General features: G+C 35.5%; 1 protein-coding gene across 8 annotated transcripts in view; it reads right to left on the bottom strand.

Annotated features, from left to right (window-relative positions):
- The window catches only part of ETHR (ecdysis triggering hormone receptor), a 351,487-nt gene that overhangs the window by 98,376 nt on the left and 234,563 nt on the right, over positions 1–18,548 (bottom strand). The window lies entirely within an intron of this gene.

Below are 18,548 nucleotides of genomic sequence, written 5' to 3'. Positions count from 1 at the left end.
AGAATATTTTGAACATTGGCGGGAAGTAGTTTAAAAAGTCAACGGTAAGTGTGCTGCACTGCGCATGCCCTAAAAATAAACAGGCCACACCTCCGGGCGCTATTCTTTACATTAGCCCAGGTAGATTTCCAATAATAAATGCCGTGTTCTACATATAAGCATCCATCGATTCCACCTGAATCTAAGCGTAGATATTTCATGAGATGTCTCCAGCATGAACTCAGTATCCCGAAAAGTAGTCAGTAGACAATCTAGATTGCGGAAATCATAGCCAATCAAAAAGCTAGAAAACAGGTCAGTTTGAAAAGTAAGTTTTATTTTTATTTATATTTTTTAAACTGCGAGGGAAGTCCACTTTACAAGTTTTACCCCAAATAGTAAAAATCACACATACCAACCTTTAATGTGATAGGAATTTCCGCAACATATGTATGCAAATGAGTATCCGCCCTTCGAATAGGATAATACACAAACCAAAACAAGAAAATTCAGTAAATACATGGTAAGGTAATAAGCTGTTACCCTAACCTTGTATACTGACCAGTTATGGCACCATCTGATAACAACTACTGTTGCGATCAATATCTCATTTACTTCAGTGCTAGCGATTCAATAATTGAGATGAAGTCACAAATGTGGTAAAAAAAATACTTTGATTTTAAATCTAAGAAATAATAACAAAAAAGACGCATGGTTTAAATATGGAGTAGATCTAGAAAGGCTAAATTTTGAATATATCAATCTGTTGAAAGAAACCAATGTATTCTATAGTTTCTCTTATTAAAAAAATACTTCTTCCATACCATAAAACGTTTCGGCTTATTTGGGTAACCAAACCAAACCTCCAAACTTTACCATTAAACATCTTGAATACTATTCAAACTAGAACATTGCGAATTTCTGGCAATTGTACTACTTAAGTTTACTCTATATTTGACCAAAATTTCAATGTGATACATAGGATACGAAGAGAGATAATACAAATCAAAGTTTGATTGTGTTGCAAAACCTCCATTCTTTATCATTCAATATCTTCAATACGAGGGTCGTTTTTTTTATTTTTCAACATAGTCTCCTTTTAGGCTTATACACTTCGTCCAACGCTGCTCCAGTTTGTTGATCCCTTCCGAATAATAGGATTTGTCCAAGTCTGAAAAATAGCCATTCGTTTCTGCAATCACCTTCTCGTTTGAATAAAATCTTTTTCCCGCCAGCCATTTCTTCATATTGGGGAACAAATAGTAGTCCGAGGGAGCCAAGTCTGGAGAATAGGGGGGGATGTGAAACGAGTTGGAACCCTATTTCCATTAATTTTGCGACCACAACTGCTGAGGTGTGAGCTGGTGCGTTGTCGTGATGGAAAAGGACTTTTTTGTGGGCCAATCGTGGGCGTTTTTCTTGCAGCTCGGTTTTCAAACGGTCCAATAACGATGAATAATAATGCACCTGTAATAGTTTTACCCTTTTCCAGATAGTCGATGAGGATTATTCCTTGCGAATCCCAAAAGACAGTCGCCATTATCTTTCCGGCCGAAGGAACGGTCTTCGCCTTTTTTGGCGCAGATCTCCCCATGGTAACCCATTGTTTAGATTGTTCTTTGGTCTCAGGAGTGTAGTGATGTATCCATGTTTCATGCACAGTGACGAAACGACGCTTAAAGTCCTGCGGATTCTTCTGGAACAACTGCAAACCGTCCTTACACGATTTCGTTTTTGGTCAAGCGTGAGCAATCGCGGCACCCATCTTGCGGATAGCTTTGTCATGTCCAAATGTTGATGCAAAATATTATGTACCCGTTCATTCGAGATGCCCACAGCACTAGCAATCTTACGCACCTTCACTCTTCTGTCATCCATCACCATATCATGGATTTTATCAATGATTTCTGGAGTAGTAACCTCAACAGGGGCGTCCAGAACGTTCAGCGTCACTTGTGCCCATATGGCCACTCCGAAAATTTTGAAACCACTTATATACTGTTCTAATCGAAGGTGCAGAGTCACCATAATGTTTATCAAGCTTCTCTTTAGTCTCCTGAGGCGTTTTGCCTTTCATAAAGTAGTGTTTAATCAACACACGAAATTCTTTTTCGTCCATTTTTTGAAAATCACTCGACTTCCTCGATTCAAACGAATGCCAAACACAAAGAAATAGACCGATCTGGCTGAAACTTGGTGTGTGTTCTTCCAAGAGAAGCTACTAACTAAACATAACCTCGATACGCGCCAGTAGTGCTATCTCTCTGACTTTGCACGGACTTTTCAAACGACCCTCATACTATTCACACTAGAACATTCAAATTTCTGGCTATTTAGTTGATGTTATTGTGCTCTTGACTATAAAAATTATTTAACATTTATAGGTCTAATACAAATTGGTATAGTTCTAAGTTTAAATGAACTTAATAGCCTATATTTTCTAGTCTTGATTTTCACATATTAATGGCCGTTTGAAATTTTTTTATTCTCGCTTGGTATTTTACTTGTTGAGGGATTTTAATGAATTATGTTGTATATTACAGTAACGTCCTCTATTGTTCAGCTTTCTGGCTGCATGTAAAATAAATAGAGGTGTTCTTTACTTTTTGGTGTAGTGTTTCAGGAGAGGATACATTGCCTTTACTTTACTACATAAATATGTAATTCTTAAGGGCGTACAAGGATTTTCGCTTAGTGAGGGGAAAAAACAGGTAAACCCTTTTGTAACATTTCTCAGTGTCATATCCCAGCTATCCCAAATATTTTGGGATGCAAAATTATACCATCAGCTATTATTATTTGTTTTTTTTTCTGCTGTGGCCCTTTTACATCAGTATAATACATCATAAATATGAAACTGGATTTGAGAGATTCTGTTATCTGTTAAGAAGCACAGTAAACTGTTTAAAGTAGCAAACTATTAACAACGAGTAGAACGAAATCGTACACTTATAATCAGAATTTGTTTGATGAAATTTAATTTAAAGATTTTTTCCTTAATATCTAAATACCGACCTCCACACAAGTACGCTACCTGGGACTGTATTTAGACAGTCGATTGAACATGGTACCCACACTCTTGACTGAAAAAATAAGAACTCAATAGAAGATACGGACAACTACCAACTAGGGCGGAGGTCAGCAATGAACGTACAGAACAAACTGACTCTATAAAAGACACTACTAAGACCCATCTGGACCTACGGAGCTGAGCTGTGGGGTTCTGCGAAACCATCCAACATCCAAAGAATCCTTTCAATCTAAAGTCCTTCGGCAAATCGACAAACGCTCCTTATTATGTATCCAATTTAACCCTCCACATAGACCTCAATATCCCATTTGTCAATGACCTAATACATTCTCGGCTTCCTTAATCTCCATATAGCCTAACCATACATCCTAATCCCTCAGCACAAGCCTTATCCAACAACAACCCATCCCGACAGTCCTCCAAGACGCCTGAAACGACGTTGGCCCCGCGACCTTTTACCAATTTCCTAAACTTCCTTCCAACCTCTAGAGAGTTTCAGCATTGGCTGGCCCCTCTCAGCTTGCCTCCTCGATTGTGGCGCTGGATCCTCCAGGATTCAGCCAACAATCTGTTCATAACTCAATTAAGAACACATTTAATTGATGTATATGTATATGTACAGGTTGTAAATAAATTAAAAAAATAAAATAAAAATCTAAATATGTTCCCTCTTAATCTGTACTAATATTTATCTGATGAGTGTATGTAGGCGCTAAACTTGAAACCTCAATTTCTGTTATTCTTTCATTTCTGTGTACATATGTAAAGTTTTGTAAATAAATATTATTATTATTGTTATTTATTAAAGCCGGATGTATATTAAAAAAATGAATATAGAATTAATATGATTAAAAATGAAATAGTTAAAATTATTATTTAATTAATGCCAAATTAAAAATAAATTATGGGTCCACAACATTTATATATTTTTCAAAGTAATATATAACTGGTTAATTAAGATAAATACATTTGTCTTCCGTTTAGTTATATTTCTCTCGTTAGCATAACCATAAGGTGTACTTCGATAAGTTTTCTCTAAAAATAAAATCTAAATTGATGCATCCCTTAAATGATAAATCACCAAATAAATAGGTGAAGCTCAGCTGCTGTAAAACTAATTATTTTTAATGGACTATACCGATTCAGGTTTAGTGTTAATGAGCATTTTTGTCTTGTCAATTGATATTCTAATTGTTTATAGTTAATTTCCTCCTAAAGTAATACATAATATTGTGTATAATAATATTATACGAGGTCTGTAAATTAAGTAATGAGACTAATTTTTTTTATTCAAAAAGAATTACAATCCTATATTGTCACCTTCAAAATAACTTCCTTCTGAAGCCACACAGTGCTGGAGACGTTTCTTCCACTCCGAATAGCAGTGACTCGAACTCCGATACTGGAATAGCCTTCAGCTGGTCGGTTACAGCCGTTTAAATGTTTTCGACTGTCCCAAAATGAGTTCCCTTCAGGTGATTTTTCAACTTCGGGAAGAGAAAAAAGTCACAAGGACTCAAGTCAGGCGAATAAGGAGGCTGAGGAGCTACAGGAATGACCATTTTTCGAAGTTTTTCAAGAACCTCTCGGTAAAAGTGTTGATTGACCGTTTGACCTTGAGGTAGAAACTCTTTGTGGACGATTCCGTGGATATCGAAAAAACAAATCAGGGTCATTCGTGTGAGACCACCAAACATCAAGAACAAGTGGGTGTTGCATCACGGGTAATGCTCCTTGTCACACAGCAATTTCAATAAACAGAGTTTTTGGCCAATAAAAACATTCCTGTGGCTCCTCAGCCTTCTTATTCGCCTGACTTGAGTCCTTGTGACTTTTTTCTCTTCCCGAAGTTGAAAAATCACCTCAAGAGAACTTATTTTGGGACAGTCGAAAACATCAAACGGCTGTAACCGACCAGCTGAAGGCTATTCCAGTATTGGAGTTCGAGCACTGCTATGAGGAGTGGAAGAAACGTCTCCACAGCGCTGTTTGGCTTCAGAAGGAAGTTACTTTGAAAGTGACAATATAGAATTGTAATTCTTTTTGAATGAAAAAACTTAAAAAAATCAGTATCATTACTTAATTTACAGACCTCGTACATCCAATAAAATATTGGCAAGGAAAGTATGGCGTTTATGTAAAATTTACAAAATCGAGTCTTAACCATAGATATTTTTTTGAGGATCAGAAAAAAATACTTTATAAACATGGTCTGCGGTATAAAGTGAAGATTCTATCTCAAAAATCCGACCTTATGTTTTATTTGCAGACCTTCAACAGCCAAAAGTCCAATATAAGGGAGTGCCGAATATTTTATTAAAAATAAATGAAAAAATAGCATATCATAATAATATTATGTTTTCATGACCCTGAAGTATCAGCTCCTCGCCCTTCCTTTAATACGTCACTAAATCTGTGTTATCATATTTCTAGTTGTTATCCGCAGTATACATGATGTGATATAAACGAAACCCAGTCCCATGTGGGTAGTAAGTGTAATATAACTGAGTACATATCCTAGGCAGGAGGTATATCCGCTGGCATATATAATCAGGATGACCTCTCTTGACATTCTAAGCCAATTGGGTGGTGTCGGTGACGGTGACGGTCGTGTGATTCTCCCGTTAATGAATCAACTTATTTAACCTTTTCTATACGTTGTGTGTAACTAATAACTTTTAAGTAATTCATTCATGTTCCCATAATTTCATTCAAATATTTAAGTAGATTGGAATGCTTTTTTATGAATGAAACTTTTTCTTCAATAATTTTTGGATTCTCCTTCTGTTTTCTATAGAATCTTAAAAATCCTTGCTGAATATGTGAAGTCCGGTTTGAACCGTTCACACTACCTTCTTGAAATTTTGATTAGCATTGGCAAATAAATGGCTTTTTTTCTGTCTATCTATCTATCTTCAAGTGAAAATATGCTGAGGATATGGGAGCGAAAAGTATTGACGATGAATGGAGGCACCGAAAGAATGAAGAACTCAAGAAACTATACGGAGAAGCCGACATAGTTTCTTGTATCAAAAAAGGCAGGCTGAGGTAAGCTCTCGGCCATGTTGAACGGATGCCCCATCATCGAGTTCCTAAAAAAGTATTATATGGACACCCGGGGGGCGCAAGACGTAGAGGTCGTCCCAGGATAAGATGGTTAGATGACGTAGAAAAAGATCTGCGAAAGGTGGGTGTTAGAAGATGGCGCCTAAAAGCCGAAGACAGGGAAGAGTGGCACTCTCTCTTGATTGAGCTCCAGGTCCTACTATAGGATTGTAGCACCATGGGGAGAAGAAGATCTATCTATCTATCTAACTATCTCTTTATTTATCTATCTTTCTATCTATCTAGCTATCTCTCTATCTATCTAACTATCTCTCTATCTATCTAACTATCTCTCTATCTAGCTATCTAACTATCTCTTTATCTATCTAACTATCTCTCAATCTAGCTATCTAACTATCTCTCTATCTATCTAACTATCTCTTTATCTATCTAACTATCTCTCTATCTAGCTATCTATCTCTCTATCTAACTATCTCTTTATCTATCTATCTATCTCTCTATCTATCTAACTATCTCTTTATCTATCTAACTATCTCTCTATCTATCTAACTATCTCTTTATCTATCTAACTATCTCTCTATCTAGCTATCTATCTCTCTATCTAACTATCTCTTTATCTATCTATCTATCTCTCTATCTATCTAACTATCTCTTTATCTATCTAACTATCTCTCTATCTAGCTATCTAACTATCTCTTTATCTATCTAACTATCTCTCTATCTAGCTATCTAACTATCTCTTTATCTATCTAACTATCTCTTTATCTATCTAACTATCTCTCTATCTAGCTATCTAACTATCTCTCTATCTCTTTATCTATCTAACTATCTCTCTATCTCTCTAACTATCTCTCTATCTCTCTAACTATCTCTCTATCTAGCTATCTAACTATCTCTCTATCTATCTAACTATCTCTTTATCTATCTAACTATCTCTCTATCTAGCTATCTAACTATCTCTCTATCTATCTAACTATCTCTTTATCTATCTAACTATCTCTCTATCTAGCTATCTAACTATCTCTCTATCTATCTAACTATCTCTTTATCTATCTAACTATCTCTCTATCTAGCTATCTAACTATCTCTGTATCTATCTAACTATCTCTTTATCTATCTATCTATCTCTCTATCTAGCTATCTAACTATCTCTCTATCGATCTAACTATCTCTTTATCTATCTAACTATCTCTCAATCTAACTATCTATCTCTCTATCTATCTAACTATCTCTCTATCTCTCTAACTATCTCTCTATTTGTTTTTGTTTTACATTATTATATTAATAATTATTATTACTATTATTATTATTATTTTATTAATTCATTATAATTAGTAATTTTTATATATGTACATATTTTATATAAAATTATGGATGTAAATAGTTGTCAAGGATTTATTTCAGTTTAATCTCTCAGATCAGAGAAAATATTTTTAACATTGTAAATTTTATTGGTTGCTCTTAAGGGACATAAGTCCCAGAGCATAATAAATTTATCTTTCTTTCTTTCTTTCTTCTATCTCTCTAACTATCTCTCTATCTAACAATCTACAACGATTCAGATTATTATGTCGTTTATAACATAAGGTTCGGTCTAAATGGGCAAAATCAGTTCTCCATCTACACGTGGGGTCCCATAGCGGACAACTGTTCCAGGCAGAAAGATCAGGACTCTCGGTTACGTTTTTAAGATCTTATCAAAAAATCTCTCGATCCCAAACCTCCACTTTTATTCTCAGTCTCACCTCCCTCTTTATTTTATAGTGATGAGGTGGTGGAGAAAATGAACCATTCTCGAAACATTGAAGGAAGGGACCGATTGGAAGGGAAGCATTTCACCCTAGGGAGAGTGATTATCTCTCAATGCGTCCCCCAAACGTTCTTAACTACTTCCTAGATCTTTCTCTAACCTGAAAAGAAGAACACACTCCACAATTTGCTTCCAATTTCATTTAACCAGAGAGCAGAAGAAAACTGTTGAGGAACAAATTCATGTTCTTCTTTTGGTATTGGGCCGTTAATTGGAGGATATATGATATGTAGCTCTGTAAAGGGGCAATCCAGTCTAAGAACAGAAAACAACAACAATATCAACAACATTTCTGAATAGATTCCTTTAAGGAATAGACAACTGAGGTGATGATGTGCGTTTAAAGTTTTTTTTTCAAGATGTTAAATGACAAGGTTAGTTGTGCGGAAATCTAATTTAGTGCGAAATTCCATGTTCCGTCTGATAAACATTCTTCATTTCTCTAGCGCTTTATAAACAGAAAGAATTTCAGTGTCCGAAGAGTTGGACATGTTTGCATCAGATAAGAAGATTAGCATTTTTATAAAAAAAGCAAAAACAATTTTTTTTTTTGCTAGCATTTGAATCGTTCATTTTTGTTTTGTATAATTTTTTATTGACTTTTAGAAGGAAATCGGTTGAATGAAAAGCGGCACTTTATTGTGTAAATTCATGCTAACAAGAAACTTTCATGAATAAGTAAATTGTGGCAATAAAAAGTCGTATAAGTTTTCGTATATTTCAAAAATGCCCTTAACAATTAAAATTTTGATTTTTTATGACTTTCTTTTTTTTTTTTTTTTAATGGTTACCACAATTGAATTATGAATTTTGGTTTTCTAGCTAAAATTGTGCCTTTATTAATTAAAGAACACCAGAAAATAGTGGGCCAGATGAACGGACAAACAAACCAAGACCCTAGAACAGAAAACAGTGAACAAGTTATTATTTATTCCCTTTGTGTAATATTAATTGCTACCAACAATAAACATGTCTGTGGCAATTTTCACTTATATTTATTAAAATGTAAACAACAGTGGGAGTACAGGTTAATAAGATTAGCATTTCTACACAATTTATTACATTAACACATGCAACCAATAAAGAATAATTCTCCAAAAAAATATAAACAATACAGAATAAAAATAAGAAATGTTTACAAAATATTTATCGATGAATAAAAAATCAAATTCTTTATTCTCGTATTTACATTATTTACTATCTAAGTTATATTTTGTGTGTAAATAGTGCTAGAGCACGCAAAAGAATTTTGCATGCAGAAGATATTTTTTTTTGCTTGGTTAAATATAATTAAATTGTGATGAACACAATCATTGACGAAGTGTGACAGCTGGGTTGATTAATTACTTTATTTAACATATTCTGGGACGGTTCATGCTGTGAATAACTGGTTTGTTGCCGGCAGGTTTCATGTTTTATTTTTACGTAGTCTTAGGGGAATATAATACTTATTTTTGTTATTTTTGTTTATTTATATTCTCAGGTTGTGTATTCATTATAGCATAATGCTCTGCTATAATCTTACTATTTGTATTATACATTTTTTTTATTGAGGAGTTATATTTTATAGCATTACTTAATTATTAAGGAAATATCTGGGGCATGTAAACAGTATTATGGGAATATTTCGTTACAGCAGGTTTGAGGTTGCTTAAATCCTTTTAAAAGAGGAAATGATGTAATCCGTGAAACTTCCGGAATTGAATTTTCTTTAGTAATGATTATCTAAATTAATTAAAAGAAAAATACGATCTCCTTTAAGCGTTTCCGTATGAATCGCTTTACTCTTATGAAGTGGAACATACGAGGTCTGTAAATTAAGTAATGAGACTGATTTTTTTTTTAAAATTTTTTATTCAAAAAGAATTACAATTCTATATTGTCACCTTCAAAATAACTTCCTTCTGAAGCCACACAGCTCTGGAGACGTTTCTTCCACTCCTCATAGCAGTGCTCGAACTCCAATACTGGAATAGCCTTCAGCTGGTCGGTTACAGCCGTTTGAATGTTTTCGACTGTCCCAAAATGAGTTCCCTTCAGGTGATTTTTCATCTTCGGGAAGAGAAAAAAACGTCACAAAGACTCAAGTCAGGCGAATAAGGAGGCTGAGGAGCCACAGAAATGTTTTTACTGGCCAAAAACTCTGTTTATTGAAATTGCTGTGTGACAAGGAGCATTACCCGTGATGCAACACCCAACTTGTTCTTGATGTTTGGGTCTCACACGAGAATGACCCTTTTTCGAAGTTTTTCAAGAACCACTCTCGGTAAAAGTGTTGATTGACCGTTTGACCTTGAGGTAGAAATTCTCTGTGGACTTCAAAGTGGTTTGCGGCGTTAGAATCTTTCTCTGTGGTTACCATGGATTTATAAAAATCTAGAGAGCCATCTTTGTGCGGAATGGAGAAGAATGTGTTTTCTTTCACATTTTTTTGTTTTTTATAATAGTTCAGCAATAGTCAGATGTGTGGCCAACTTCGACGGGAAAACAGCCGAAAAGGAAATTATACTGTTTTTAGGAGTGAAAAATTTGTCTATTGTAACTCCTTAGCAGTTACTTTAGTCGGAAATGCATTGAACTCCTACTTCAAGTTAAATAACAGAGATGAATGTCTAAGCTTTAATAGATGGCATCGCGGTATTCAAGGCCAATGAAAAAGCGGCCAGTTTGGTTTGAAGTGACAGCCATTTTCTTCCTCAGAGACGACGAACAGATTACAAACTTCATGCAGAGGGGAAAAACAAGGAAAGAGCAAAAAGAAGATGAGTAGAGAGAAAAAGTTGGAATCCTTGACAACGGAGGGCAAAATATCACTCGGATTAAGGCGATTCTATGGATTAATCCAATGATATGCTAGCCAAGTTTTAGTTTCAGTTTAAGCGTTCTGACAAAATGGATATTAACGAAGAAACTTGTTAGCATTGATAATGAGTTTGATTTTTCAATTCTCCGCAGAAAGCTTAAATGCACTATAAAATACTTTTCATGGAATAATTAATTAGATTAATTAATAAATGTTTTTGCATTAAAAAATTCAGAGAATTGCTAGTTTGCTAAATGGATCCGTAATGCAAAGGACCTGCGGCAGAAGACCAAGATTTCTAGCTCAATTCCTCAATAAAAATGCTGTCAACGTCCCTCTACAAATCAAAAAAAGGGCCACCCTAAGCGCTTGGGTTCTAAGACTAACGATGCCCTCTACTCTTCCCCTAAATTCCCAAGAGATGTGTAAAATAAATACCCTTCTGTAAGCCCCGCTTTCAGTAGAAATCTGACATCGACCTTCCCCTCTTTTTACGTAACATATCCGTTGCAACTATAACTTCCCCTTCGAGCAACAACTCCCTTGTGGACTGTTGCTCTTCTAAAAAGTGCTGAACCTAGTAGTGGCAAAAGAGGGGACCCGTGAACAAGGTGATATACAATTCTCTCACAGCCAGAAAAGTAGCCTTCCCACTTTTGTTTTGTGTAAATATATTTTTGGTAAACCGCCATCGGATTACACTCTGCAAGAACTACTCAAAAACTTTGCAACGTACACGTGGAGGAGATGAGTTTTTTTTTAATTTTCTGACGAATTTCTGCAAGCATCCATTAATAATTTCACTCAAGCTTATCATTTTTTAAAATCCATTCTTTCTGACTCAGGGAATATTCGAAATCGAAAATATGTCATGAACTGCTGCGGGAAGAGTAGGAGGAGAGAAACTACCCAGCGATAGCACTCCCTATAGAAGAATAATGATGTTTAGGTCTTCGATTTGCAAGGAAATAGCGGGGCCATTGGCGATTCAGTCGGCGAGGAGGATTGTTTGGAATGTCAGAGGAGATGAGAGACAATAAGAGTGGATAAGAGCAATGCACTTGAAATCAGAAGGATTACCGGGATGGCTGACAAGAATTTAACCAAGAACAGAGAACGATGACGCTCCTTCTTCACTCTTTGAGTGAACAAAAAAGAGAGTGGAATAAGTAAAATAGAGAATTTAAATTCGGTTTCAAAATAAGACTTTAAGGAGGTACATATCCATGTAAATCCTCGAGACCAGACAGCCGTGTTAGAGCTTACACCAGTTTTTCCTAATCTAATTACGATAAATAATGACGGTTTATCTTAAAGGGGTTAATTAACTCCAATTATTATTCAACGCATTGATCAGTTTCGAAACTAATTAGCTAATATTGTGCAGACAGTGAATCCAAATAAGATACGACAAGAGCTCTCAGACTTGAGTTCTCCCGGCTAGGGAAGCTGTGCCAACTGAATCAGAATAACATCATTATTATTGTGTCTCACTCACACAACCAGAATAGAAATTATGTTAATTAAAATCAGTAAGGTGTGCTACGCAATTTGATCAGCTTAGTATTGATCTAGTCAACTATGAGCTCCTTAAATAGGTTCTCTTGTTTCTATGATAGTTTCTAAATTGTCTAAACAATTGTTGCAAGTAACTAATGCAATGAAATAAATTTTTAGAACGCGTTCTAGGGATAAAGTAGGCTGGTGCTGTAGGTTCCTGCTTTTTCTTGGAGAGGTTAGGAGGTTTCAAAAACCAAGCGTTTGAGACAGAACTATAGTTCAGCTCGAGTGATAATAATGTGAGGTTACCCGTTCTTTAGAAATGGTTATAAGTTTAAAATTTGAAGTAGCTCGAAGTGAGGATGAGCTTCGAGTTTATAATATAATTAAACTCAATGTTAATAATATAATCACAATACCCTCAAGGATTCGAGTCCCTAGCAAAACTATTTTAATGCATACTGGAATATGGGAGGATAGACTGAGGAAGGAATTTATTTACTCTTAATGGCAGGCAGATTAGATAAATAATAATTATTATAAGTACGTATAATAAATAAATACATGAAGTCCCAATGAACAATAGATTATAACCTTCATAACAGCAGGATTGGGAAAGCTTAAGATGTGGAGGATACAGAATGCAGGAAAAAAGGAAGGAAAAACCTGTGTAGAAAGTTAGAGAAGGATGTGTTTTAGTCTTTTGGGTCTGTAAAGGAATAGAAGGATCTGTAGGTGGCTATGTCGCGGCAGAGTGGATTAGGATGGCAGTCTAAGATGGAAAAAGGAGTTTCAGTAGACTAATTATGGATCGTAGGAATGTACGTGGATAATGGATACAGCCTTATGGAATGAGTCGCTTTTTAGTGAATGAAGAGAGTCTGTCGCTAGTCCGAGAAGTTTGTACTTTGTCGTCCTGGGGCTTCTTGTTGTAACTGCTACAGGGCAGGCTTCAGGCGTAGAGTAACATTGGCCTAATGACCACTTTGTAAAGTAGGAATTTGTTGGGCACAGTCATTTTCGAATCACGTGAGAGTAAAGGAAATACTAGTTGTGCTATCAGTTTACCAACTCTTAAAGTCAGTACTATGATGATTGTAGGCCTATTAACTAGCCACTGCAGGCTCAGAAAACACATGCATCGTAGGCCTGGCAGATGATAGCCTCTGTAGGTTCTGTCAGGAAGAGGAGGAAACGGCACTGCACGTTTTGTGTCAGAGTGAGGGGCTCGTGTGGCCAAGGATGTTACTTCTCGGGGAGGAAAAACCAAGACCCTGTGAGCTTTACCCAAGAATCGCTCTCCAGCATTAAGAGTCTGATTAAAAGGACAGGTCTGGAGGGGAGCCACATTAGATCCAAAGGGGTCGCAGTAGCGTAGGCCTTGAGGCCGCCCTAGTCTAATCTAATCTAATCTAAAGTCAATACCAAGGCTAAATGAGTGATATCTGAAGACTGAATGAAATCAAAGTTCGAAATGGAAGATGGTATTACCGAATAGGGCAAAGTTTTAGTTGCGGCTTCAAACGGTGGTCCCTTTCTATGTCCAGTCTTTTTGGTGGATAACCCCATACTAGCGCGTCTGCAGATGATATGGTAGCGTTATGCTATACGCCTCTAAGTCTTAAATAGTTGAAAGAAAGCTGTATTATTGTAAGAGCAGGATCTTTACTTGGGGGCTCAAAAAATGCAAACCAAACTCCTAGGCTCTAGGCGGTCACCAATCCAGGTACAGATGTCACTTAACTTCGGTGATTGGACGAGAACTAGCGTATTCAACATGGTACGGCCGTTGGTATAAGTTTGCGTAACAACTGCTGGTACATATTTTGATAAGAACCATTTTGCCAAGAAATAGGGTAAAGAACAAAGTGTGGTTACAGATTATAACATATGGATCCTAAAAGATGTCACATGTTTTAATTTAGTATTATCCTGTTAAGAATGAGTGTTTATTAAAATGTGCATGATTGCACCATCAGACAATTCAAAGAAGACAGAAAGATTTTAAACAGAATCATCAATTTAATCGATTAACTAATTAGGCTTAGTTAAAAAATTAATCACATTAAAATGTTTTTTAGACGTCTAAAAGATAAAAAAATAAGATAAGACTAATTTTTTCCAGATTTGTGAGGAATCTTGATTATTAGAGATAAAACGATATATCGATAATGGCAAATCGATAATTTTCAAGCACTATACAGAAATTTGAGTTCGTTAATTTGTAATCATATAATAAAAGTTGTATTTCTTTTAAAGATATACAGTTGGCAAGGCAAAGTATACTATCCATTACTTCAAGAGAACAAGTTTGATGGTTAGAAGAATGATGAGGTTAACTTAGGGTCTCAAGGTTGTGGAAGAAAGTGCTCTTCAGTGACCTCCTCCTAGCCAGTTAATTCGTTCTTTCTACCACAATCTAATTTTACCATCACTCAATTTTAGCTTCATTGCTTTTACTTAAACAATTGTACTTCTTCTATTGTCTCTACAAAAATTTTTTGATTTGCTTTTATTTGTCAGCGAATAAATATTGCAATTATTTTTTGTTTTTGGTTTTGGTTTTCTTTGACTTTGGTTTCTTTGAAGCACACAGGTTTATTTTATCTTGAACTGGTTTCAGACCTTCATCTACCTTGAGAGGTCAATTGAATCAGCTGGTTGTAGATATACGGAAAAGAATACAAACAGACTTACTGTTTTTTTTTAAGGTTTGGAAACATATGGAGTCGCTTTACTTCTTTAATAGATATTTTTAGTTATGAAAGTAGAAATTTAGAAGGCCCCAGCTCTATAGATCTATTTAAGTTGGTGTGCACGTGGGTACGTTAGTTTATGCGTGCGTACGTACGACAAAATAACCTGAATGTCGCCTAAGTGGTGTACAATTTATCCTAGTCAAAATGCTCTAATTTGACAAACACCAAGACTCATTCATTTAGAATAAAAATAACGCTATTTTTCAACACACGGTCACCAAGAAGGGGAAACACATCTCTAGCTTCTTCTTGTTTTTTATTTTTTGATACTAAATTTTTGTGCTGAGTTTAATTTACTTTTTTGAGGTAAAATGGAGACTTTATTGTATTAACTTTGCTATTATATTGACAATTTGATTGTTATCTTAAGAACAAAGTTAAAAATAGCGCCTTTTAAAAACAACCACAGTAAAAGAAGAGCTGTAGGCAAAATGAGCCTAAGCGACGAAGAAAGTGAATCAGACGATAGTTTTACTACCAAAACATCGATGACCACTACCAAGGCGATCACCAAAGAGGCCAAAAGAATTAGCGCGGCTGGGTGCTCACCACCCAAAAAGAAGAAGCTTACAGCTACTGTAAAAGTAACCAAATCGACAACAAACAGTGAACCGACTTTAATGAGCAGTGGCATGCTAACCGAGGTGTCACCTCTTTACCGGCCACCGCAATATCTGCCCCTCCTGGCATTATCTCCGAAAATAAATTCAAAAACTTAAAAGACGACGACACTATGGAAACGAATACCACGGAAAAGCCGCTAAAAAAGAATACAAACTCCTCCAATTTACATCAAAAACCTACAGAATTATATGGAATTCTGGAGAGAAATCACACATTTAGTTGGAGCCAGCAACTACACATACGCAAAACGAACCTCTCAGGAACCATTTTAACAGCGCTAACCGTAGAATCCTACAGAAGCATTGTTCATTATCTGAAAGATAAGAAATATACATACCACACTTACCAATTAAAACAGGACAAAACCTTCAGAGTGTGGTGATTCGTAACCTTCACCACAGTGTCCCAGCTGAAGATATTAAACAAGAAATTGAAGCGCAAGGACATAAGGTGAGAAATGTCTTATTAGTTTACCACCCAATAACAAAGTACCCGCTGCCTCTGTTCTTTGTGGACTTAGAACCACAAAGCAACAACAAACAAAAGGGGAATTTAATTTTAAAATATTTTATCCAATATTTTATTTATTAGGGGGCGAAGAATGTTGAGTAATATAATTGGCATTTGCAATTGGCACGGTCGTGTTTGCAAAAAAAAATATGCAAGAATCTATTGACGAAGTGCTTGAATAAACTTCTTACAACTTACAATCAACGCATTGCGTTATAAGCAACAATGATAATAATAAGCAACATTCACACATATCAGAGTGGAGAAGTTACCCAGCGGTAACACACCAAATACATTCTAAATTCTACTGACTCTCTTCATCAGAGAGGAGATCTCGAGGCCACTGTCTTTTAAGACGTCTAGAAGTATTGTCTGGAAATGTTCTGGAAGATAGATGTTGTACCAGTGTGATTGTGATGAGATTGAATGCTAAGATGGAGTTTTCTGTAACGTGTTTTTGCAACTTGTGTTGCATGAAAGGAATGCTCAAGTCTGTGTGAATGGTTTGATTGGTGACGTAGAAAGGAAGCGTCAAACTATAGAGCGAAGAATTTTAGATTGCAAGGACTGGATCCTTTGCAGATTTGAGCGTTTGGTTGAACCACCCACAGTTCGATGCCATAAGCCCAGACTGGCTTTAATATACCTACATATATAAGTCTTTTGTTGTCCAGAGTGAGTTTTGATCTGTTGTCGAGTAGTCTTTTCAGTTGTCGGAAGCGTCTGTTAAGTTCTGTTCTCCTTAAGTCGAGTATGAGGATTCCATGTAAGTCTTCTGTCAAGGTAAAGCCCAAGGTAGCGGACTACGTTGACTACTGGTAAAGGAATAGAGTAAAAACTCAAAACAGAAAATTAAGCACACTTTTTTTCACTTAGCGAGTGAATCAAAGCTGCCAGCCAATACTAAAAAAGAGGTTGTCCAGAAATATTTAAAGCGAGTAACTCTTAGCTGGAAATGAATCTTGGACCCTCATCAATGAGAGGAAGTTTATCTCTTATGGTGCATTCTTATGGACACATGCAGTTTGTAAGATTGATAGAAAAAAAAAAGCAAGATCCAGAGAATCTGCAACATACCCATCAAGGCAAAATTCTTTAACATGAAGCAGTGACATCGTTTGGAGTCACTGAATGGGTTCACCACTTTATTAAATGCTCGTATATTTCAAAATAATCTCCTGTTACCTCCTTAATGTTATACTTCTCGCCACGATATTAAGTGAACACTTTCTAAAAGGTCACAATGAACTTTGTAACTCATTTTTCTCTTTAGTTCGCGAATAGTCTAGGGGGCTTTTGTACTACGCTAAACTTATTTTTTACTCTCAGACAAACTGGCATCGCCATTGGAAGCTCGCTTCATTGAAAGGGACAATTTTTTATAAAAAAAAAATTAGAATTACAGTATCCCATCGTACTGATCAAGAACGTCCTGCTCATTTCATTCCCCTAACCTAGAGATCTACTGATCGGGTAAAAAATACTCGAATCCTAGTTTCTGCTAAACTTTTACTATTAAAATGCGACATTTTTCTCTAATCTCTTCTTAAAACTCCTTTTCTCATTCATAACCCCAGCAATCATCTCAATTTCATTTCTCGATTATTCCGATAATATCAAGAAAGATTTGCTATGCACAGTTGCACCACCCTTATTGTACATAATTTGCATCTTGTCAGTTTCATTTTGATGTAAATTAATGCAATTGTAACATATCTCAATCTTCTGTTTCAAAAAAAAAAAAGTCGCATAAAACAAATATCGTTGAAAAACAAAGATAATGAAGTAAATAACTGAATAATTAATACGAGCAAAATGCAAGGATGATCTTCGCGTATAAGAAAGATAAAGAATCTTAATTATTTCTTGTTTCGATTGGCTGAACACGATCAATGAAATATATAGTACTAGATGGGTTACAAACAATCCATCATTTTCCAACATAATATTAAACTAATTTTAGAAGTTGCGATCTTGATAAAATATTAGCAAATGTAAATAATTATTAACAAAGATTTGACAGCAATCAGTTGAACATCTCTCAGTTGGCAGTAACAATTAATTAGATTTTACAGGCTGTCTAGATTTCTCTCTATATTAGGGTCAAAACAAAAGATCCAGGTTGAGTCTAGAAGTTTGTTTTTTTTAAATTTTTTGGAACGGAATAACATCAAGTATTATGTATCACATACTGAGGCGCACCTAGAGGCTTTTTTTGGGGGATTCAAAGCCTGGTAAATGTATGTATGAAAAAATTAATATTTGTCCATTAATATGTTATAAAAAAATGTAATTATAACGTTTAATGTTTTACGTTACGTAAGCAAGTCTAAATCTATTTTTTTTAATCGTTTACTTAGTTACAATCAACGCATTTTATTGCGTTATAAGCAACAATGATAGCAATATAGAACATATCGCACATATAAGAGTGGAGAAGTTACCCAGCGGTAACACTTCAATAAC

The sequence above is a fragment of the Rhodnius prolixus genome, unplaced genomic scaffold, assembly GCF_049639745.1.
Source record: "Rhodnius prolixus isolate KJV_2025 unplaced genomic scaffold, Rpr scaffold_7, whole genome shotgun sequence".
In the NCBI taxonomy this organism is placed as follows: Eukaryota; Metazoa; Arthropoda; class Insecta; order Hemiptera; family Reduviidae; genus Rhodnius; species Rhodnius prolixus.
The sequence above is the reverse complement of the archived record's forward strand: the minus strand, read 5'-3'. Positions and strand labels throughout refer to the sequence as shown.